We start from the raw sequence: 24,724 nt of genomic DNA, 5'->3' as shown, positions 1-24,724 counted from the left end.
TCTCTGCATGTTTGGCAATTTTTTTTGCTCTTAAATCTAAATTATTTGATAGTAGTATAGCCACTTGTTTCTTTTGATTAATGTTTGTAAGATACTTTTTCTACCATTTTAATTTTCAACCTGCCTATATCATTATATTTTAAGTGAGTTTCCTATAGACAACATATAGTTGTTATAATTTTTAATAAGCTGTGCAATCTCTGACTTTCAATTGGTATAGTTAGACTACATTTAAAGTAATTATTGATATATTAAGACTTAAATCTACCACTTAATTTTTGTTTTCTGTTTTGCATTTCTGTTATTTCTTTCTTTTCTTTTCTTGTCTTCCTCTGGGATGCTTGAGTTTTGCATTTCCTCTTTGATTAGCTTTAGAGTTTTAATTATATATTTTATATAGTTTTTTTTTTTAGTGGTTTCTCTAGGTATTATGTTACGCACACATAACTTACCACAGTCTACTGCCATAGTCATTTTACCAGTTGAAATAAAGTGCCCCTTTATCCTTCCCTGTTAATAATGTAATTTCCTTAAATATTTCTTCTACATATGCAGCCAATTATAAAATATAATTTTCCTTCAACTATCAAACATAATAGAAAAAACTCAAGGATAATTAAAACCTAATATATTTACCCATATTTTTGTTTACTGTGTTCTTTTTTCCTTGTTAATGTTCTAAGATTCCTTCTTGTACTGTTTCTTTGTTTATCAAGGGGCAGATAATAAACACTTTAGTCTCACTGGGCTGTGGGTGAGTATCTTTTGTAGCTACTCAATCCAATGGTTGTAGCATGAAAATAGCCTGAAGCAATATTAAACAAATAGGTTTGGCTGTGTTCCAATAAAAATTTACAAAACAGGCAAAAGACCAGACTGACTCCTGTCTAAACAAGAGCATTTTCCATAATCACTTCGCCTTTTTTTTTTTTTAATGCTGATGCAACCTTAGATTCAAAGAATGTGGAATTTAGCTTAGACATACAGAGTGGAGACCTAATCTATGACTGTGTTTCATAATGTAATGTGCAATTACTGATTCCTTTGGCATGAGTTCTATAACCACATAATCATCTTTTATAAGCAGTTTCTTTATTGTAGTACTGGGAGCCTTATCTCTGACAACAAACTTGTGTTTTCTTAATTTAATCTTGTCATGATACCAGATTTCCTGCCTTAAATATACTTATTAACTATTAAATATGTTAGATTTTTAAAGTTTTAAGTTGGCTGGCATTTTAAAATACATTTTCAATATTTAGTTAAAAGTATACTTTTTTATATATACTCATTTTGATATTAAATTGTATAATTAGTAATTTCAAAATTAAAATTACCAAGTACCATAGAAAAAGCATTGTTATCACCAACTGTTGTACTCTATCAAATTGTTGCAATTGATAGAATTCTTTAAAAAAAAAAAGTCTTCTTGGAGTACAATGCCTGAAAAAGCATGACATGGTACATAGCAATAGACATACAAAGCCAGGAGTGGAGAAAATGGTGTTTTTGAAAGCTGTAAATATTTAGGCTGATTTCCCAAAGAGGAATTCAGAATTATTTAGGGGGAGAGAACTTATTTTGTCTTTAGAAATATTTTAATAAGCCTTTACTTATGTAAAATTAGACCTTGTGTTTAGTCTGAAAGAGAAAGATAGCTGAAAGGGAGAACTATATTTCTTTGTTTACTAAACAGAATTTTGGCATTCTCTGCTGGCTGGACGTTGGGGGAAAGGAGACTAAAATGAGACCCAAGCAAAAAACATGTGGTGGGCAGTCCTGATAGAAGCAGTGGTTTGGAGTCACCTAAGGCCTAAACAAGAAAAGCAACCAATGAGAAATTTGCTATGCTGTGGATTGTGAAGCAACGTTAAGAAAATAATATGTCTAATATTGAATTTGTCTGTTGTCTCTGCATTGTGTTGTAATCCCACCATGATGTTCTCAAACATACAGCATAGGTCAATTAAACACAATAGTCTTTTGGCAGTGAGGGGGATATGTTTATGCCTATCCATGGGATGAAGTGGTGAAGGGAGAGAGAAGCAGCCAGGAAAGGTAAGGTAAGAGAGGACCAGAGCCAGGGACTGGGAGCAGGAATACAGACCTTGTGGTATCCAGGTGGACTGGTTCCCCTCCTACTTCCCTGGCCTCTCCTTCTCCGTCTCACCTGTTCTGGCTCCTCCTCGTTTCCTAAACTATAAACATTAACTCTAAACCTCTTTTCTTCAAACCTGGTTATATTCATCTCCAAAGCCAGAACTTTTCAAAATGTGGCCTTGCAACCCATTAGTGCATTATAAAGTCAATTTAGAAGGATGTGACCCATATCTTGATGAAATAATATAACTAAAAATGTCAGAGTACAATATATGTGGTAAAGGTTGGCTTTTATCATGAAACTTTTGAATCAGAGTGTATGTGTATCTGTGTGTTGGGGGTGGCAGGATGGGAGAGTGTGTTTACCATGTTGTAATGTGACATGCATAAATTTATTCTGTGACTTGTGGTCCACAAAGTTTAAAAAGCACTGCATTAGGTGATCTCATCCAGTGTCATGGTTTTACACACCACCTCTATGCCATGATTCATAAATACATGTTTACATCTTCAATGGAACTTGATTGCTAAATTCAACTCATCTACCCCGCTATTTAGATGATATTGCAATTTGGATGTCCATCAGGTATTTCAAACTAGCATGACCAAATCTGAATACCTGGGTCCCCACATGCATGCCCTACCTGCCCTTTCTGCAGTCTTTCTCATCTCAGAATATGGAAACTTTACCTTTCTGGTTTCTCAGGCCAAAAACTTTGCAGTCATCTTTAACTTCTCTCTCTCTTTCTCTCTTTCTCCCTCCCTCCCTCTCCCTCTCCCTCTCTCCTTCTCTCCTTCTCGCCTTCTCTCTCTCTCTCTCCCCCTCTTTCTCATAGCCTACATTCAGTGTACCATCAAATTCTGTAAGTTCAAACTGTTGCATGTGTTAAGAATCTTACCATTTATCATCACCTCCACAGTCACCACTCTAGTTCAGTTGGGCTCATATTATTCTAATAGCGTCCTTCTTCTTCACTTGCCTATCTTCAGCCTATTTTCAACATAACAGCCAGAATGACCCTGTACAAATACAAATCAGAGCATATCTCTTCTCTAACTTAGAACCTCTTAATAGCTTCTCAAACTCATGCAAGTAAAATCCAAAGTCTTTACAATGGCTTCAAGGCCCTACATGAACTTTTATACCACATGGCTCCTCTCTGACCTCATCCTCTACCACTTTCCTCATTACTTTATTTCCCCAGCATTTGTCTCCTTGCAGTTCTTTGAACTTATCAGTCATGAGTCTACTTCAGAGCCTTGACATATACTATTCAATATTCCTGAAAATTCTTACACCAAATACATGGTGATTCCATCATTGCATCAGGCCTCTACTTAAATGTCACTTTTTACGCAGGCCCTCTCTCTACTTATCCATTTTCCAACTTTAGTTTTCTCTATAGCATATATAACTATGCATATAAGAAGGCTTAGATTTTTTAAGGCCTGTAATTAATCATAAAAAGAGTGAACAATATGAAAAGTCAGTAAAGAACAATTTCCAGGGAATCAAAGATGCTCTACACATACAGAGATTATTAAATAAGAGAAAAATGAACACATGGATGTGGATAAAATTGAGAGAAATAAAATGTCAAAGTCTGACGCAAATGTTTTAAAACTTAAAATGAGACAAAAACATTAAAGGTTGAAAAGAAGTAAATAAAAGCCTAAGTCCACAAAATAAATAAATAAATGCAGCAACAAAAATAGCTACAAGGTAAGTATTAGACCTCAAAGAGAGTACACACATACACACACAAAGAAAACCTTCTTACAAAAGATCTCATTCATTAGTTGATTTTTAAAATAAAACATAGGGAGAGGGACCAAGATGGCCGAATAGGAACAGCTCCAGTCTGCAGCTCCCAACAAGACCAATGCAGAAGGTGGGTGATTTCTACATTTCCAGCTGAGGTACCCAGTTCATCTCACTGGGAATGGCTAGGCAGTGGATCCAACCCATAGAGGGTGAGCAGAAGTCGGGTGGGACATCGCTTCACCCGGGAAGTGCAAGAAGCCAGGAGACTTCTGTTGCCCAGCCAAGGGAGGCCATGAGGGACCATGCTACCTGGCTGGGTTACTACGCTTTTCCCACAGATTTTGCAATTTGCAGTTCAGGAGATTCCTTCATGGGCCCACACCGCCAGGACCCTGGGTTTCAAGCACAAAACTGGGTGACTGTTTGGGCAGACACTGAGCTAGTTGCAGGAGTTTTTTTTCACACCCCAGTGGTGCCTGGAACCCCAGTGAGACAGGCCTGTTCACTCCCCTGGAAAGAGGGCTGAAGCCAGGGAGCCAAGTGGTCTCGCTCAGCAGGTCCCACTCCCACAGAGCCCAGCAAACTAAGAACCACTGGCTTGAAATTCTCACTGCCAGCATAGCAGTCTGAAGTTGACCTGGGACTATCTAGCATGGTAGGGGAGGGGCGTCTGCCATTACTGAGGCTTGAGTAGGCGGTTTTCCCCTGACAGTGCTAAGGAGGCTGGGAGGTGTGGACTGGGCAAATACACCACAGTATGGTAAAGCAACTGTAACCAGACTGCTTCTCTAGATTCTTCCTCACTGGGCAGGGCATCTCTGAAGGAAAGGGAACAGCCCCAGTCAGATGCTTACAGATAAACTCCCATCTCCCTGGGACAGAGCACCTGGAGGATGGGGCACCTGTGGGCGCAGCTTCAGCACATTTAATTGTTCCTGCCTGCTGGTTCTGAAGAGAACAGCTGATCCTGACAAGAGGGATTCTCCCAGCACAGTACACCAGCTCTGCTAAAGGACAGACTGCCTCAAGTGGGTCCCTGATCCCTGAGCCTCCTGACTAGGAGAGACCTCAACAGGGGTCGACAGACACCTCATAGAAGAGAGCTCCAGCTGGCATCAGGCTCGTGCCCCTCTGGGATGAAGCTTCCAGAGGAAGGAGCAAGCAGCAATGTTTGCTGCTCTGCAGCCTCCACTGGTGATACCCAGGCAAACAGGGTCTTAAGCAGACCTCCAACAAACTGCATCAGACCTGCAGAAGAGGGGCCCGACTTTTAGAAGAAAAACTAACAAATAGAAAGCAACAACATCAACATCAACATAAAGGACCCCCACGCAAAACCCCATCCAAGGGTCATCAGCCTCAAAGATCAAAGGTAGATAAATCCATGAAAATGAGGAAAACCAATGCAAAAAGGCTAAAATTTCCAAAAACCAGAATGCCTCTTCTCCTCCAAATGATCATAACTCCTCTCCAGCAAGGGCACAAGACTGGATGGAGAATGAGATTGACAAATTGACAGAAGTAGGCTTCAGAAAGTGAGTAATAACAAACTCCTCTGAGCTAAAGCAGTATGTTCTAACCCAACACAAGGAAGATAAGAATTTTAATAAAACGTTACAGGAACTGCTAACTAGAATAACCAGTTTAAAGAAGAACATAAATTACCCAATGGAGCTGAAAAACACAGCACAAGAACTTTGTAAAACATACACAAGTATCAATAGCTGATTTGATCAAGCAGAAGAAAGAGAAGAAAGGATATCAGAGACTGAAGATCAACTTACTGAAATAAGACGTGAAGACAAGATTAGAGAAAAAACAAGGAAAAGGAACAAACAAAGCCTCGGAGAAATATGGGACTATGTGAAAAGACCAAACCTATGTTCGATTGGTGTACCTGAAAGTGATGGGGAGAATGGAACCAAGTTGGAAAACATTCTTCAGGATATCATCCAGGAGAACTTCCTCAACCTAACAAGACAAGCCAATATTCAAATTCAGGAAATACAGAGAACACCACTAAGATACTCCTTGAGAAGAGCAACCCCAAGACACATAATGGTCAGATTCTCGAAGGTTGAAACAAAGGAAAAAATGTTAAGGGCAGCCAGAGAGAAAGGTCAGGTTACCTACAAAGGGAAGCCCATCAGACTAACAGCAGGCCTGTCTGAAGAAACCCTACAAGCCAGAAGAGAGTGAGGAACAATATTCAACATTCTTAAAATAAAAGAATTTTCAACCCAGAATTTCATATCCAGCCAAACTAAGCTTCATAAGTGAAGGAGAAATAAATCCTTTCCTGACAAGCAAACGCTGAGGGATTTTGTCACCACCAGGCCTGCCTTACAAGAGCTCCTGAAAGAAACACTGAATATGGAAAGGAAAACTGGTACCAGTCACTGCAAAANGAGAGTGAGGAACAATATTCAACATTCTTAAAATAAAAGAATTTTCAACCCAGAATTTCATATCCAGCCAAACTAAGCTTCATAAGTGAAGGAGAAATAAATCCTTTCCTGACAAGCAAACGCTGAGGGATTTTGTCACCACCAGGCCTGCCTTACAAGAGCTCCTGAAAGAAACACTGAATATGGAAAGGAAAAACTGGTACCAGTCACTGCAAAAACACACCAAAATATAAAGACCAAACAACAAAGTCAAATTTTCTCTGTTTGCAGATGACATGATTGTAGATTTAGAAAACCCCATCGTCTCCGCCCAAAAACTCCTTAAGCTGATAAGTAACTTCAGTGAAGTCTCAGGATACACAATCAATGTGCAAAAATCACAAGCATTCCTATACACCAACAATAGACAAGCAGAGAGCCAAATCATGAGTGAACTCTCGTTCACAATTGCTACAAAGAGAGTAAAATACCTAGGAATACAACTTACAAGGGACATGAAGGACCTCTTCAAGGAGAACTACAAACCACTGCTTAAGGAAATAAGAGAGGACACAAACAAATGGAAAAAAAAAATGTCGTGCTCATGGATAGGAAAAATCAATATCATGAAAACGGCCCTATTGCCCAAAGTAATTTATAGATTCGATGCTATTCCCCCTAATCTACCAATGACTTTCTTCACAGAATTAGAAAAAACTACTTTAGATTTCATATGGAACCAAAAAAGAGCCTATATAGCCAAGACAATCCCAAGGAAAAAGAACAAAGCTGGAGGCATCACGCTACCTGACTTCAAATTATACTACAAGGCTACAGTAACCAAAACAACAGGGTACTGGTACCAAAACAGATATATAGACCAATGGAACAGAACAGAGGCCTCAGAAATAACACCACACATCTACAACCATCTGATCTTCAAGAAACCTGACAAAACAAACAATGGAGAAAAGATTCCTTATTTAATAAATGGTACTGGGAAAACTGGCTAGCCATAGGCAGAAAACAGAAACTGGACCCCTTTCTTACACCTTATAAAAAATTGAGATAGATTAAAGACTTAAACATAAGACCTNGATATATAGACCAATGGAACAGAACAGAGGCCTCAGAAATAACACCACACATCTACAACCATCTGATCTTCAAGAAACCTGACAAAAACAAACAATGGAGAAAAGATTCCTTATTTAATAAATGGTACTGGGAAAACTGGCTAGCCATAGGCAGAAAACAGAAACTGGACCCCTTTCTTACACCTTATACAAATATTAACTCAAGATGGATTAAAGACTTAAATGTAAAACCCCAAACCATAAAAACCCTAAAAGAAAACCTAGGCAATACCATTTAGGACATAGGCTTGGGTAAAGACTTCATGTCTAAAACACCAAAAGCAATGGCAACAAAAGCCAAAATTGACAAATGGGATCTAATCAAACTAAAGGGCTTCTGCACAGCAAAATAAACTATCATCAGAGTGAACAGACAACCTACAGAATGGGAGAAAATTTTTGCAACCTACCCATCTAATAAAGATCTGCTATCCAGAATCTACAAAGAATTTAACAATACAACAAAGAAACAACCCCATCAAAAAATGGGCAAAGGATATGAACAGACACTTCTCAAAAGAAGACATTTATGTGGCCAAAAAACATATGAAAAAAACCTCATCATCACTCGTCATTAGAGAAATGCAAATCAAAACCACAATTAGATACCATCTCACTCCAGTTAGAATGGTGATCATTAAAAACTCTTGAAACAACAGATGCTGGTGAGGATGTGGAGAAATAGGAATGCTTTTACACTATGGGTGAGAGTGCAAATTAGTTCAATCATTGTGGAAGACAGTGTGGTTATTCCTCAAGGATCTAGAACCAGAAATACCACTTGACCCAGCAATCCCAGTACTGGGTATATACCCAAAGGATTATAAATCATTCTGCTATAAAGACACATGCACATGTATGTTTATTGCAGCACTATTTACAATAGTAAAGACTTGGAACGAATTCAAATGCTTATCAATGATAGACTGGATAAAGACAATGTGGCATATATACACCATGGAATACTATACAGCCATAAAAAAGAATGAGTTCACGTCCTTTGCAGGGACATGGAAAAACTGGAAGCCATCATTCTCAGCAAACTAACACAGGAACAAAAAAACTAAACACCACGTGTTCTCACTCATAAGTAGGAGTTGGACAATGAGAACACATGAACACAGAGAGAGGAACATCACACACTAGGGCCTGTCAGTGGGGTGGGGGGTGAGGGGGGAAGGAGAGGGAGAGCATTAGGACAAATACCTAATGCATGTGGGGCTTAAAACCTAGATGATGGGCTAATAGGCGCAGTAAACCACCATGACACATGTATACCTATGTAACAAACCTGCACATTCTGAACATGTATCCCAGAAGTTAAAGTAAAATAAAAAATTCTTTAAAATCTATTAATATATCTGATATAAAAGCTTACGATTTTAAAATATTCTATCAATGAGGTAAAAGGTTCAAAAGGTGACAAATGTGGGTATATAAATTAACCTAAGTTAAAGATTAAAAAAGGAATTACATAAGAGAAACATAGAAGAGAAAATGAGGGGGAAAAGAGCACAGAATTTGAAAATAAGAAATATGCATGAAGAATAAAACTGTCAGGAGTGAGGACCAAGGAAAATCCTTTGCTTTGTATTCTGCTCCAAGGACAGGGAATTGGGTTCTCTCTGATTTATCTCTTTCCACCAATTCATAATTCAAGCTGTGGCAGGCCAGGTCTCACAACTATTTCAGTACTGACTGAGTGGTTAAGTTAAATATTAAAAGCCAGTGCCCTTCTACAAAAGCTGGGATGTAACAAAAGCCCACCAAGATTTTGGCTTAGGCCTTTCCTGGGCCTTAAAGCATGACAAAATAACGAAGGAATTCTTAACAGGACCCATTTAGGATTAAACAAGTTTTATTGTGGGTCTGAAGAAACTCCCCAGGCCTCCACAAACAAGTTTACTGGGGGTCTGAAAGAACTCCTCAAACCTCCATGATTTAGCAGAAGACAAGATAAGGGCAATCACCCCAGCACGTGGACCCATTTAGATTAAGTAAATGTACTGAGACTCCAGAGCAAGGTCTTCAGGTCTGAGGACCTTAGTTACAGATTAAAAGAAGTTAATCACTTCTGTCTTTAGATGAATGCACACTTATATGTAGACAAATAGCTTAGAAGGTATACAAGCTTTGGAAAACTGTAATTTTGAGTTGGTCTGGTGATACTTTCCAGGTCTTCTCCCTGTAACCAGTTACGGAAATAAAAACTCTCCTCCTCCCGAGTTTATTTGCATCTTGTTATTGTGCTGTGAGAAATAGCAGCCTGACCCTCACTTTGGTCTGGGATCAAAATGTGGCACACAAGCCAGGAATTAAGGAGAGTGCTGCATTCAGCAGCTGGCAACTTGCTATGAGACAGTCTTCAGGAGGATCCCAGCAGCTGCTGGGTGAGGTCTCCCCAAGGACCCTCCAGAGGGCTGTTGTGCACAAATCTGCACGTCCTTTTCACTACTGGGGAAAAACAGAGATCAGGAGCAGATGCGCTCAAAGGGTGAGTTAACCAGATTCCATGCCAGGAGCCTACCGTTTTCGTATCTGGGCTTGGTAAGCCATTTGTCTGGTACCGCCAAGGGAAGCAATAAGTCTCACTCATATACCTGCTTTGCATTTTGATTGAGATCAGGTTTTGGGTTGGTTCTGAGTCTGTTTTGCCTGAGTGCACTCCCCCTCGTGTTGTTCAAAATTTGTCTCCACTTGTTTGTGTATCTGTCTTATTCCTTTTGCTACCATGTAAACTTGAAAATGGGAGTTATAGGGTACATTCCTGCTGAGAGGCCTCTAGAAAGGATTTTTTTATTTTTTTTAGGAGTTCATTGGTGAAAAGTCAGCTTAATGAAAGCTAACATCCAAGATATGTATATGTATGCGTGCATGTGTACATGTTTGTATTTAAAAGGCCTTCATGTTTTGTTTTCATTTATCTCCTAGGACCTTGTGTTTTTGAGAAAAGGTGGGGCTTTTTTTTCTTAGTTAACTGAATTCTGTTTTCTTCATTAATAGCTATTACAACAAAAGCTACTGTGAGGATTGTAAGAAAATTAAGTGTAATTTAGACACTTAGAAATGTCTTTGTTTACGAAAAAAAAAAATGTAAGGGCATTGTAAAAGCCTCACATGGTCTAGCCTCAGAATAATTCTCCCTCTTTGAAAACCCAGCATTCAGTGTAGGACCTCCCCAGAACTCAAAGATCCAGTTAAAAGATAGGAAAAAGGAGGTCTTCTGAATCTATAAAATGCACTTCTATTGGCATGCCTAATATGTCTGTGTATTTATGTGTTGTGTACACCATGTTTCACAATTGAAAATATAAAAAAGTTCTGATTCATTGGCTCAAAGAAAATAAAAGCATTTAAATACTTTAACAACAAAAGGAAAGACTAATCAAATGCTTTTCAAGTTTCTGTGACTTAAGTAAAACCTTTAATAAATAAGCTAGCTTTAAAATTATTGATAAAGTAATATTAAAATATCTTAAGAGTTGCTAGCATACATTTTTGTTTGCAGTTATTGACCAAGGAATTTCATACTTATCTCTTCCAAATACTATAAGGTATTTGGCATAGAGGCTACAAAACTATAACTCAGCCCAGAACAGAATGATCTTTGCTTGCATAATTTTTAATAAATGAACCATTAATATTGGTTTAATGAAGATAGCTACATTTTGAACTATTTAGTAAAATACCCTAACTTCTAATCCTGTGGTCTTAGGGAGTCTAGACTACAAACATGAAGAAAGTTTGTTCTGAGGAAGGACTGCTATCATCTTTGCTTCAGTGCTAAACTATAACCTAAGTTAATGAGCAAGAATAGCTTGGAGGTTAGAAGCAAGATGGAGTCAGTTAGGTCAGATCACTTTTGCTGTCTGAGTTATAATTTTGCAATGGTGTTTTTATAACTTTAAATGATGACTTTTGCAATTTTCATAAATAATCTAGGTAAATGATTAAAACAAATAATTAGATAAATGTAATGGGATAAATACTCATAAACAAACTTGTCATTATTTGGGTGTTTCCCAATAAAAATATATTGTAGGAAAATGTTCTTTCTAAAGATTGTATCCTTTTCAAAGGGTAAGTAATTTTTGTCTAATTCAAAGCTTATTTAAAGGTTATAGATAAAACAAGGTAAAAGAAATCAGGAAATAAGAGAGATATAAAGAAAGTGATAAAATAAAGAGTTTGAAAAGTATTGGTAAAATTAAAATATCTTCAAAAGTGTAAACATTTGGCCTAAATTATGCAGGTAAAATATTAGGTTTGCTAAATGCTTTAGATCATAAACTGCTTCTTTGACTTAAAAATTGTTAATTTATTTTAGAGAATTAAATTCTAGATAAGGCCTGGGACACATGGAGTTAGACACTGGAATAAGTAAGACCTTATTTACACTTCTATGTGAGTCCTAGGCTCCACATCTAGTACGTAATTAAATCACAGAATTACCAAGGTTTTCACCATAAGTAAAGGTTGCTAAGAGTTAACAGTGTAATATGTATTTAAGACTATAGAAGAAACAGTTTACATGCAAGGTGTGTAAGGAAAGTAAAATATACTTTTGGTTAAAAGATTATAAGGAGGCACGAGAATGTGGATTTTTGCCTTTTAAAGGTTAAAGGATTGTTTTAAGTGAATAAAATACAGATGAAGGTTTAAGCAAGCTGTGGAAGGTTGATTGTAAAGGAAATTCTTTGTGTAAACATATTGGTTAAAGTAGTATCGTCCAGTTTTTCTGTAAATTGAGCATTAAAATGAAAGCACAATGGATTTCTCTTAGCGCTCTAAACTGCTTTTAACAAAATTGTAAAGGGTTATAAAAGATCTATAAAATCTTACTTTATGATCAAACATTAAAATTGAGTAAATATATCTATAAGGATTTATTAAGAATTGGGTTTAACATTAATAGTACACTAATGTAAAGGTAAATTTTGGCTTATTTGGTATAAAATCATACAGAAAGCATTGTCAAAAATGAAATGGTATTTAGTTTTCTTTAGGCTATATTTGTATAAATATGTTATTGGTATGTGTTCCAAAATCATGTGAAACTTCTATCATTCTGATATGTCTTAGTGTACATTTTCAGTAATAATTATAACTGTTATGTTAAATTATTGTGTGCCACAGAGGTAACAGATCTCCTTGTCAATTGTTGTCTTGTTTTGGTCCTCTTTAGAAGGTGCTCTTGAAAACAGGTTTCTAATAACTTTGGAGATTATGACATCGGAATAGAGGAAAAACATTCAGGACTCTTGAAGAACTAAAATATTCATTAATATCAAGCAGGATGAGAATTAACTGCATGAACTGAACTGATAGGAGACTGAAGTGATCTTTTTGAATTTTTGCTTAAAATGCTGCTGATTCTTTGTTTTGCTTTTCAGAGTCAAGGAAGCTTTTCTTTTGTGCTACTAACAGCTTTTAACAATTAAATAAAGTATACTCCTATGAACAAAATTTGGGGCATGTTTGTTTCTCTCTGACTGGTCCCTCTAGAATTTGGAAACTATCTGTGAGTATTCTTAATTTAGGGTAATATAATTATTTGCATAAGTGCAATAAAAATCTGTTTTCTTTTGTAACATGTCATAGTTGGAACACCTGGTTATTTTAACAAGGCTTTGACTGGAATGGTATGCTCTTGTTTAAGGAATCAAACAACTTATGGAGTCAATAAAGCCCTTGGAAACCTGGCCTCATATTTTGTGTACACAGTCCCTGTACAGGGTTTCTGATGTGTGGTAAGTATAGAATGTCACTTTCTGACGGGTCAGGAACCCCAAGTTATCTTGGAACCTCAAGAGGAGAGGAAGTCACCCAACTCATAAGTATTTGATGGAACAAATCCATGACTGGGTTCATCTTTAAAAAAGTCTTATCTCGGATTCCTTCTACGGAACAAAGTTCCATCAAAGACAATATAAAAGGCCTATGTGAAAAATAATTATTCTTGCAGCACTGTATATAAATAATCAGACCAAGTATAATAACGCAAACCAGTCCTACCATGATTTGTCTTTTAATAAAAATGGGAAACTGAAGAAAGAAAAAATATTTTTCAAAAAATATAGTATACCTGTTGTTAAATTCTAGTCTTGCGTGATGTTTTTCCTACGATTTCAGCATCTGCGTCACCTGGGAACTCAGAGATGCAGATTCTCAGGCTCTACTGAGACCTGCTGAATCAGAGTCTGTGGGTGGGAATCGGAAATCTGTGCTTTAACAAGCCCTGGGGGATACTGATGATGCTAATGTTTAAGATGTCTGGTTTACATGATCTTCACTATTGCATTTTCATTTAATCAAGTATTGCTAGAATACAGACTCTAGAGTCAGATGACATAGATCTGAATCTCAGCTCTACCCCTTAAAGACGCTTTATGACTTTGTACATGTTACTCGGCCTCTTTACACCACAGTTTCCTCATTTGTTAAAGGGAGATGGCATCCTCGTTGATAAGCCCCCTGCCCATTGTGTCTTCCCTCTCCTCCCCTTCTTCACAGAGTTAGAGGAGTTAGATTCCTCACATTTCTGTATGTACTTCAGTGGTTCTCCTGCACTTTCAGAAAGCAATCAAACTCCCAGCCTTGGCATCCAAGGCCTCTCAAGACTATCCAGCACATTCCTTACCATTCATTTCTCCCCTTGCTGCTTTCACACTAAATGCCTTACAGCTGACTTCCAAGGGGAGCCACATCATTTCAAATTGTCACTTGCCTGGTCTGTGGCTCATTCTGGATCACTCCTCTACCACCCAGAACAACACCAGTCATCCCTTCAGATCCCACCTCTTCAGTGAAGCTCCCGCAACACCCTCTCTTCTCTTCCCCGTCTTCTGCAGAAACGATCAGTTCTTCCACTGGATTATCACCCCATCTGACACACAAACCAGTTATGAAGCTGAAGCTCCCTGCGGGTGAGAGGCATTTTCTCAGGCCTTTGACAGGAAGTGCAGTAGCTGACACACAGAAGCATGCTCTCACTGAGCTTTTCCTCACAGAAGGGGTGAGAAAAATGGGAAGTGAGATGCTAGTGGACTTATCTGAATCTTCCACTAGGGTATAAGCTTTGTGAGAGTGGCAACTCTGTCTCACACAGCAGTCCCCAACCTTTTTGTTAGATTCTCACAAGGAACATGCAACCCAGATCTCTCGCACACACACAGTTCATGGTAGGGTTCATGATCCTATGCGAATTCAATGTGGGAATACTCACCGCTGCTCACTTCCTACTGAGTGATCCAGTTCCTAACAGGCTATAGGCTGGTGCCTGGGCCATGGCCGAGCCTTGGGGATCCCTGGTCTAAAACATTTTATCACTGTGTCTCCGATGCTACCTCAGTGCCAATTACACAATAAATGCCCAAATATTGATTGAATAAATGAATAATGGAAATTTAACGATCAGCACCAAAATGGAGTCACTTCTTCATGAGAAGGCAGGAAATAGAATTGGACGAGGAATATTATTTACTGTGACATCAAGCACTGCCTATAAATGATCTCATGTATCCTCCCAATTTGTGCAAGTCAGAATTTATGGTGCCTCTGTAAGAGAGGATAAAGCTGAGACAAAACAGTGGAAGTAATTCACCAAAGGTTGAACTTAGGTCAGAGGTCAGATTTGAAGTCAGGTCGGTCTGAAATAAAAAATTCTGCTAAATTGTTTGAAACTGTTTTCCTTAAGAAACTTATTACTTCAATAGTAGGAATAAGGGACAATGCCAGTAACTGGATGCCAGAGAGAAAAACGTGATAGTGACCAAAAAAAATAAATAAATAAAAGGAAGAAAAGCATGGGAGATTTGGGTGATTGCAGTGAATCAATGGAATCAATGACCTAAGAGAAACAAAGGGGAAAGTCAAAATGGGAAATAAAATATAAGGAAAAGGAGCCCAGGGAGGACAGACAATGACAAAAGCTGAGCTCAAGGAGCCTGTTAAGGGCAGGAAATGCTCAACAGTTTTGGAAACAATTTGAACACTATCAAAAGCAAACCCACAGAGCCTTTCTGCAACTTCAGCACCTCCGACTGCTAAGCAAGTTACAGTAAAATCCAGAAGTAGGGCAGAAGAGCAGCTCTGCGTAGGAGTTCAAAGCCACGTCAGCTCCAGGCCAGGGGGATTGCCCTGGGTGGGGACAGCCAGGGACCTATGCAGGGTGTGAGTGTTTCATCAGAAGCGAGCAGGGACACAGTCCCCAGGACACAGTCAGCTGAAGCACACTGACTTTATTTCAGGGAGCTGGAGGAGGAATGAGGAAAAATATAAAGCGAAGATGATAGTACAGGCAACAGCTTTATGATGCTAGGGTTTCAAATATGACTCAAGATTTGAAGGACGGGAAGGATGCAGATGAGTGCAGAGGGGAGAAGAGGGTCTTTTAGGAGGAAAAACACCAGGAGCAAAGGCTATAGAGTGGGAATTATTGCTTAGGGTATGTGAGCATGCAAGCATCTGTGCAAGGGATGAGGAAAATTGACTGGGGTGCCTATAATACATTTGTCTTGGGAAATGAAAGGAAACAGGACTAAATATATACTTTAAAAAAATCTCTAGCCTAATTTGGACTGAAGTGTTACATGGAGTATATCTTTCAGATCATAGCATTAGTTTAAAACTAAATGTAATTTTAGAGAAACTCCAGCATAAACCCCTCATAAAATGGGACCAGTCAGTTTATGTGGCTTGATAAGGAAGTTTGAAAATAAGAACAATACATTTTTTGTTGTTAAATGCTAAATGAGTTAAAGAATAGTGTTCACTATTAGGGCATTTCTGGGAAATACAAAGCCTCTCTCCCTCCCTCTTCCCCCCCCCCCTTCCTCTGTCTCTCCCTCCCTCCTTCCCTTCCTTTCTTCTTCTCTTCCTTCCTCTCTTCTCTCTTACCCTTCCTTCCTCCATCTTCTCTCTCTTCCTTCTTTCCTTCCTTCTTTGTTTCCTCCATTACTATGTACTAAATACCAATTGTATGCCAAGCACATAATAAGGGAACATGACTGGCATGATCATTGACTAAATACAGCTTCTCCAGTAAGAGATGAGAGGGTGGGAGTTGTGGGGGTTGAGGCTGGTGCAAGGCTGCCTCTGTCCAATTCAATAAGCTTGATTTGGCTCTTTTTCGTCCAAGTAAGATGAGGCTCAGTAGTTTGTACTCAGCTTTCATTTCTATTTCTGAGTTTATTAAATAACTTTCCATAAAAGTAGCTAAGCTTAACAAGAATTAAAATGATGCAAGCAGTTTGTAGATTAGTAAACGTAGTGACAAAGCATGTGGGAAAGGTTCAGTCTCTGTAATAATTACAAGAAAAACAGTTTAAAACAAGTATTGCATATTGATTGAATTAGTTAAAAAATAAATTTACTTAACATAATTATGTATAAAAAAACGAATTAGTTCAACCACTTTGGAGAGCTATCTGGCAGTGTAAGAGCTATAGGATTCATTATACCTATGATTTAGTCCTCTCATTTTGACCATATATTTTAAGAAAAAATAAACAAATAAAAGGTGAAAAATCACAAATAATACTGCTTGTGATAGTTTCAAAACTTGAACAAGCTCCAGAGAACTAGCAATTTTCATGGCTTCCTCAGTATTCCCTAGAGCTTCTGTCCAATATCCAGTCTTCACTCTCATCTTCCCTAATCCATCTTCCAGACAGAGGATACATTTTCTCATGAAAGTATCCAATAAAACTCAATATACTCATTATATAATTGTTTTAAAAGTCAATACAAATAGAAAGTGGCTATTTACATGTCAAAACTGTTCTGTCTTTATAAGTGAATTCATTACAGGTTGGCTCATTTAAATGACAAATCTCCTCTAGCATTTACCAGTGTGATTTTTAGAGTAATTATTTGACAGAGAGGCTGGGAACAGAAAAGGGTCTACAGAACTACCTGATAAAATGTCATCAGATATCAGAACCAAACTCTACTTAAATGATTAAAAAGACAAAGAGGAAGCTGAATTTTAGTATCACATGCAACACAGGGATTCCTCAACCTGTAACATGAGCAGCCTGTGAGAGTCACCAAGGCGTAGGCACATGAGGACGTGAGGAAAGCCCTGGGCCCACATTTTCCCAAGGTCATTCTGCAGACCATACTTCTGGAAATGGTAGCAGTGTCCTTTGTTTCCCAAAGGGTTTGGGGGCCAAACTAATCTGAGGACAACTTGGAAAACAAAGCAAAAGTTGGCTTCTCACAAGATTTGGGGTTCTGTGTATTTCCAAGAGGTGAAACTGCACTGAAGCAGTTCTCAAATTTGTTAAAGGAATCCTGTTTGCCAGAAGCATCTGGAGGGTTGATGTCAGGTAGAAGCCACTTAAGAGAACACTGGGATTTGTATTTAATTTTCTTTGTAAGAAAAACGTTCTGTAAAACTTTAGACAAACGATAATTACACTTGTAATCCTAGCACTTCGGGAAGCCAGGGCAGGCAGATCGCCTGAGCTCAGGAGTTCTAGACCAGCCTGGCCAACAAGGTAAAACCCTGTCTCTACTAAAGTACAAAAAAAAAAAAGAAAGAAAGAAATTATCTGGGCACGGTGGTAGGCGCCTGTAGTCCCAGCTCCTTGGGAGGCTGAGGCACAATAATTGCTTGAACCCAGGAGGCAGAGGTTCCAGTGAGCCAAAAATGCACCACTGCCCTCCAGCCTGGGTGACAGGGCAAGGCTCAGTCTTAAAAAAAAAAAAAGCTAACTACATTTATTATGCTTTGTCCTCTGATCTTTAATATTTTAAAAAGTTGTAGTCATTGTATACATACTATTTCATACTTAATTTTTTACTTGACACAGTATTGCATTATTCTTTATTATTTCCAAGTGTTGACACAGTTAACATTGCTATCATTTAAAATACTATATATCTACAATTTTGAAACAGCATAAAGTACACAACTATTGTCAATTCATTTCAACAGACATGTATTACTAACTGTTTAGAATCTGAGGTTCTTGACACCTTTCCTGCCCCAAAACATCTCAGGGGTAAAATACATTCTCATCACCAATATTGGTTCACTCTAGCAATTGTTTCAGAATCTTCTGGGTTAGAGGAGGGCTGGGGTGGGGGTTGTAATTGCTAAGGGACTCATAACCACACATGATTTTCATTACCCCTCTCCACTACTGTCTAGTTGAGAATCTCTGTCTTAGACACTATGAATCAGACACAGTCCCAATTCTTAAGAAGTTCACAAAAAGTCAGATATAGATACACAGACACACATATGCAGGTGCACACACAATACCATAACATAACGCTGGGTGTGAGGTAAGATGAGGTCATATTAAAATACATAAATAAATAAATAAATAAAAGTTCTAGGATACTCCACAGAGAAGAAAAATGACTTCTACTTGGAACCTTTGGAATGAATTTTGAGGAAGACATAGTCTTTTCCTCCATTTTTTCCCTCATCCCACAAATTCAGTTCATCAGCAAGTCCTTCAAAATGTAACAATAGAGAACGCTTACTGAGTGCTTACTCTGGCATGGACTTTTTTTTTTTTTTTTTTTTTTTTTGTATTTTTTAGTAGAGACAGGGTTTCACTGTGTTAACCAGGATGGTCTCGATCTCCTGACCTCGTGATCCGCCCGTCTCGGCCTCCCAAAGTGCTGAGATTACAGGCTTGAGCCACTGCGCCCGGCCTGGCATGGACTTTTAAAAGTGCTTTATAAGTATTAACTTTAGTTAATGTAGATGTCCTCTATCTGATCTTACAGACAGACAAACTGAGGCATAATGAAGTTCAGTAAGTTGCTAAAGATCCCACAACTAGCGTTAGAGCTTGGATGAGCCCAGGGAGTCTAAGTCCAGAACCTGCCTCTCCATCCATATGTCATTGGCTCCCATCAGTCACATCCCTCTACTTCTTTTCAAACCCACTCCCTCCACTCTGATGAAGCCACCATCATCTTCTGCTTGGATTTGTGAAATGGCTTTTGAAAGGCCCTTCTTGCTTCCCCACCCTCCCCCTTTGTTAATCCATTCTCCCTGTGTCATCCTGGGTGATCTTTCTAAAATATATGCCACTTGTTTAAACTCCAGTATCTCCTATCTCACCTAGAGTAAAACCCAAGTTTCCTACCAAGATCCAGTGAACAAAAACCCTGCATCACCTGACTTCTACCCGGCTCCACCACCTCACCTCACACTAGACTCCACACACTTTGGCTCCTTTTTTTCTTCCAGATCTTTCCCTCCTCTAGGACTTCTCACTTGCTCCCCTCTGCCTGGTATAACATTCCCCAGACTCCTCCCATGGCAGGCTCCTCAGCTTCAAAGACCTCCCTATCTGAAATGCATCCCTGTGTTGTTCACTCTCACATCATACTCATTTCCTCTGTAGCACTTTTCTTGAAAGTATTGTTAATTATTCACTTATTAATAAATTGTCCACACTAAACTATAAACTCCCTGAAGACAGAGACTGCCTTATTCACTCCTGTTTTCTCAGCAGCTAGCACAATTCCTGGCATATAGTTGGTGCTCAATAAATATTTCTTGAATAATGAATGAATTAAGAGTAGAAATGTAAAAATAAAATGCCAAATTGAATTCTCATGTGCCAAAGTGGCTCATAGCTGCCTCAGGTTGAACGTGCCTTAAAACAAAGTAGAAAACCAGGAAACACAGCAGTCTCATTTATGCTTTCTAGACTGTGTGGCACAGCATCATGGAACAAAAACATAAAATGAATATCAGAGACCTAGAGCTTCAGAATTTTCTGAAGACCTGGTGCTTCAGAATTTTCTTGACTTATTTTACAAGCTATTACAAGAGACTATATAGGCCGGGCGCCGTGGCTTACGCCTGTAATCCCAGCACTTTTGGGAGGCTGAAGCAGGTGGATAACGAGGTCAGGAGATCGAGACCATCCTGGCTAACACGGTGAAACCCTGTATCTACTAAAAACACACAAAAAAATTAGCCGGGCGTGGTGGCGGGCACCTGTATTCCCAGCTACTCAAGAGGCTGAGGCAGGAGAATGGCGTGAACCTGGGAGGCAGAGCTTGCAGTGAGCCGAGATCGTGCCACTGCACTCCAGCCTGGGTGACAGAGCGCGACTCCATCTAAAAAAAAAAAAAAAAAAAAAAAAAAAGAATATATATAACAAGAGGAGGAGACAGAGAAGTAGGAGAAGAGGAGGAAGGAGAGGAGGAGAAGGAGAATGAAAGGGGCAGAGAGAAGGGGAGGAAATGCTAATATTTATTCATTAGGTCCTCTTCTAAATGCTTTTATGTATAAACTCATTTACTTCTTATAACAACTGCTAGGGTTATCTTTCCCGGCATAATTAACTATCCCTAATATTAGTGACTGAAACAAAAGGCATTTTCATTATAGCTCGCAATTATGTCATGTAGGAGTCTGAGCAGAGCTGGGATGGACCATTTGTCTGTTTTGCACAGCATTTACTTGGTAATCTTCAGCCAGACTGGTAGGGAGGTCTAACATGTCCTCATTCCCATGCCAGGAGCCTTAGTGGTGATGGCTGAAGGCTGGGCTCTACTGAGCCTTTCCTCCTCTCCCTCTCCATGTGGTGTCTCCAGAGTAGCTAGACTTCTTACATGGAAGCTCAGGGCTCTAAGAGAGCAAGGAAGAGTTGCCAGTCGTCATAAAGGCTAGGTCCAGAGCTAACGCACCATCCCTTCCATATTACTTCATCAGTAAAAGCAGTCACAGCCCAGCCCAGATTTGGAGAGTGGAGAAATAAACACCAAACAAACACCAGCACTTTTTTGGTTATTTTTTGGGACAGCATCTTGCTTTGTGACCCAGGCTGGGGTGCAGTGGTGCAATCTTGGCTCACTGCAACCTCCGCCTCTGAGGTTTAAGCAATCCTCCTGCCTCTGCCTCCTGAATAGCTGGGACTACAGGGGTGTGCCACCATGTACAACTAATTTTTGTATTTTTGTATTTTTTTTTTTTTTTTTTTTTTTTTTTTAGTAAAAACGGGGTTTCACCATGTTGGCCAGGCTGGTCTGGAACTCCTGGGCTCAAGTGATCCGCCTGCTTCAGCCTCCCAAAGTGTTGGGATTACAGGCATGAGCCATTGGGCCCGACCTAAACACCCGCCTTGATGAGAAAAGAGGCAATGAATTTGTGGCCACCTTTAATCTGCCATAATAATCCTATCATTTCTAGTCTTCAGATGAAACTACTGAAAGCACAGAGAATTGGTAGGCCCAGACAAACCTCTGCCTTAATTTCTACACTGGTCAAGTGAGGGTAGTTAATTCCTTTCCTAACTGTTTTACAGAGTAAACCAGGAGATAAATATTGACTAACAATCATGTACAATATGCTTATGTACAATAGTGCTCACCATTGTAGAAGGAAAAATTGAGGATAACAACCCGGTTTCTTACTCTACATGTGAAAATTATTTGAAAATTTTAAAAACATCCTCTCTCTCTCTCTGTCTCTCTCTCTCTCTCTCTCTCTCTATATATATATATGTATATATATGGAACTATTATCTGATCTATTCTAAATAACACCCTGTAAGAAACATGAAATTTAGCTTCAAGAGATCAAGGTGCTGATCTCTACGAGTGGCTGTGGGACCCTGAAGAAGTCACTTCACCTTCCTGTGTCTCTTTGCCTGTAAAACAAAGGATTACAGTAGATGACTTCTAGGCTTCCTCCAAAATTTGGGTACCTGATTCAAAGTTTTAAAAATGCTTTTGTGTTACTATTCACATTTGCTGTGGGATGGGTTCCCCCACCTACAACAGCTACCTTGTCCTAGTTCCAGGAGAGAAGCCTTGTCTGTTCTTGGTTGGAATGCAGCCACCCTTACAGTAGGAAAGGCTGCCTGATTTCCCCTTTGTAGCAGGTACATTCAAAGACACACAGAGGTATCTTTGTCCAGTGGCACCGGAAGTCAATGTTCCCAAGAGCATGTGGAATATGTAGACTTTTTATTATCTCAGGGAATATAATATGTCCTATAAAAATGCCCTCTGTTCCCTACTTTTCCTCCCCTTTTAAGAGTGTAGCTGGAGAATCAAAATAGTTATCACAGGAAAACAACATCAAACTTTCATTTTCCAAGGTAGTTACCACAACAAATGCACATTCTTGCTTTGGGCTTTGAAGAGTTCCCTTCATTTCCTCTGTTACTGGCTATCAGTGGGTTTGGGTATGACACACCTTCTCTCTCACTCACAGCCATGAAGGTAAAGGGTACTGAGAGAGAGTAAGCCATGACTCATTTTTGTATCTTTTGGTTTTTGATCAAATGCCAACAGATGGCAAGAGATAAATAAATGAGTCTTCAATAATGGGGTATGTGGAAACCGGTAACATTTGATGGGTAATTATTCAAGTTTCATTATTAATTTTCTTCTTCCTAAAATTATAAATAAATGTAGCACAATAGGCAAAGGACACTATCCTAATACCATCTGGGAGTAGAAAGAAATTGCCTTCCCAGCAGCACTATTCAACTCTGCATGCGATTTACTCACACATATTCAAGTAGGAGGTAAGGTAATAACTGCTTACCATAAAACCTTGGGGTTTCAGATCATCATGGCAGATGCACATTATTTGTGTAACAAATTATAGAAAGAGTCTCTCTTTTTAGATGCATTCATTTTCTGTCCTTAAAAGCAACAGAAAGGGGAAAATGCTTTCTAAAATGACCAATATCAGCATCTTATGCAACCTAATAGTATACAGAGTTGGAAAGAACATGAGAGAAACTAGCCCCCTCATTTTACAAAGAAAGTAAACTATGATTCAGAAATAAATGACTTGCCCAAGAAAACAGAGGCAATGGGTAGTCAGGCCCAAACTAGTCAGGCCTCCTGAGTCTCATCACAGAGCCCTTTCCAGCATCCATGATGCTTCTGGAAGTGGTAGCCTCGGCGTTTATTCCATTATTGCCCTGGACCATGACATTTTGAGGAGAGACAGAAGATGAAACAGCAGTCCTCCTTTATAAGCATGGTATCTGAAATGCAGCAGGTGCTTATAGGCATCTATGGAATGAATATATCAAAAATGCATCACTTTGGACAAAAAATAATAATACTCTGACCTAACAACCTGAGCCAAAAAAAGTCATAAGGATGATAGCAAGTGTTCTCCAAGTGTTGGGAGTGTGTTCTCCAAGTGTTCCTTGATGTATTTCTAACCTCTTCAACAATATTTTAGTATGAGCTGAAGCTATGTCATTTATATGTTTTCCTTCCTTCACACCAGAATATCAGGAATGCTGTTAAAATTCCATATTTTGGTCCCAAAATCAGGACATATAATGTGAAAAGAAGTTTTTCACTGCTTCTTGAGGTGGTGAGCTGTCTAGTGGATGGAACCGTTGTTGTTTTAACAGCTTTATTGACATATAATTCATATACCATACATTCAGTTATTCAAAGTGTACAATTCAGTGGCTCACCAACTTGTGCAACCATCATTCCAGTAAATTTTACAGCATTTTTGTCACCTCAAAAAGAAATCTCATATCTCATAGACTTAATTTCAGCCTCCACCCACCCTATGTCCCAGCCACTCACAACCACTCACCTACTTTCTGTCTCTATAGATTTGCCTATTCTGGACTTTTCATATAAATAGAACCACACAATATTTAGTCCTTTGTGACTGGTTTCCGTCAGCTGGCATGATGTTTCCAAAGGCCCATTTGTGCTGAACATGCATCAGCACTTCATTTCTTCTTATGGCCAAATAATATTCCATTATATGGATATAGTACGGTTTATTTATTCATTTATCTTTGATGGACATTTGGGTTGCTTACACTTTTTGACTGTTATGAGTAATGCTAACAGATTTTTTGGAGAATTCAACTTTCATTTCTCTTATGTATATAGCTAGGAGTGGAATTGTTGAATTATTAGCAGATGGTTTTAATATAGAAATATTTGAGTTAATGAAATATTTTCTATGAATTATGAAGGAAATTAGACCCAATAGTTGAAACAAGATCCATCTCATGTATATTGATGCCAAGCCTAAGGGAGGAATTTATTCATCTTTTTGAACTGGTTTAAGCCCAGAGTCAATCCTTGCCATTTCCCTATTGTAGAAAATCTTTGTTGTAGATAGATGACCCTATTGTGGACAGGTGCACATTTTCCAAGTATACCTCTCTCTACTCAATAAATCCATAGAATGATTCTGAAAATGCATACTTAATATTAGGAATGTCACAGAGCTATGGATATATATATATATATATTCGAATATATATATATATATATTTCACCTCAGACCTCAGGCAGAAGAAGACAAGAGAAAGACTATATTTCTCATTTTCCTTTTTTTTTTTTTTTTT

Source organism: Rhinopithecus bieti, unplaced genomic scaffold (genome assembly GCF_001698545.2).
Source record: "Rhinopithecus bieti isolate Rb0 unplaced genomic scaffold, ASM169854v2 scaffold_1853, whole genome shotgun sequence".
Classification (NCBI taxonomy): domain Eukaryota; kingdom Metazoa; phylum Chordata; class Mammalia; order Primates; family Cercopithecidae; genus Rhinopithecus; species Rhinopithecus bieti.
This window is presented reverse-complemented; position numbering follows the sequence as displayed.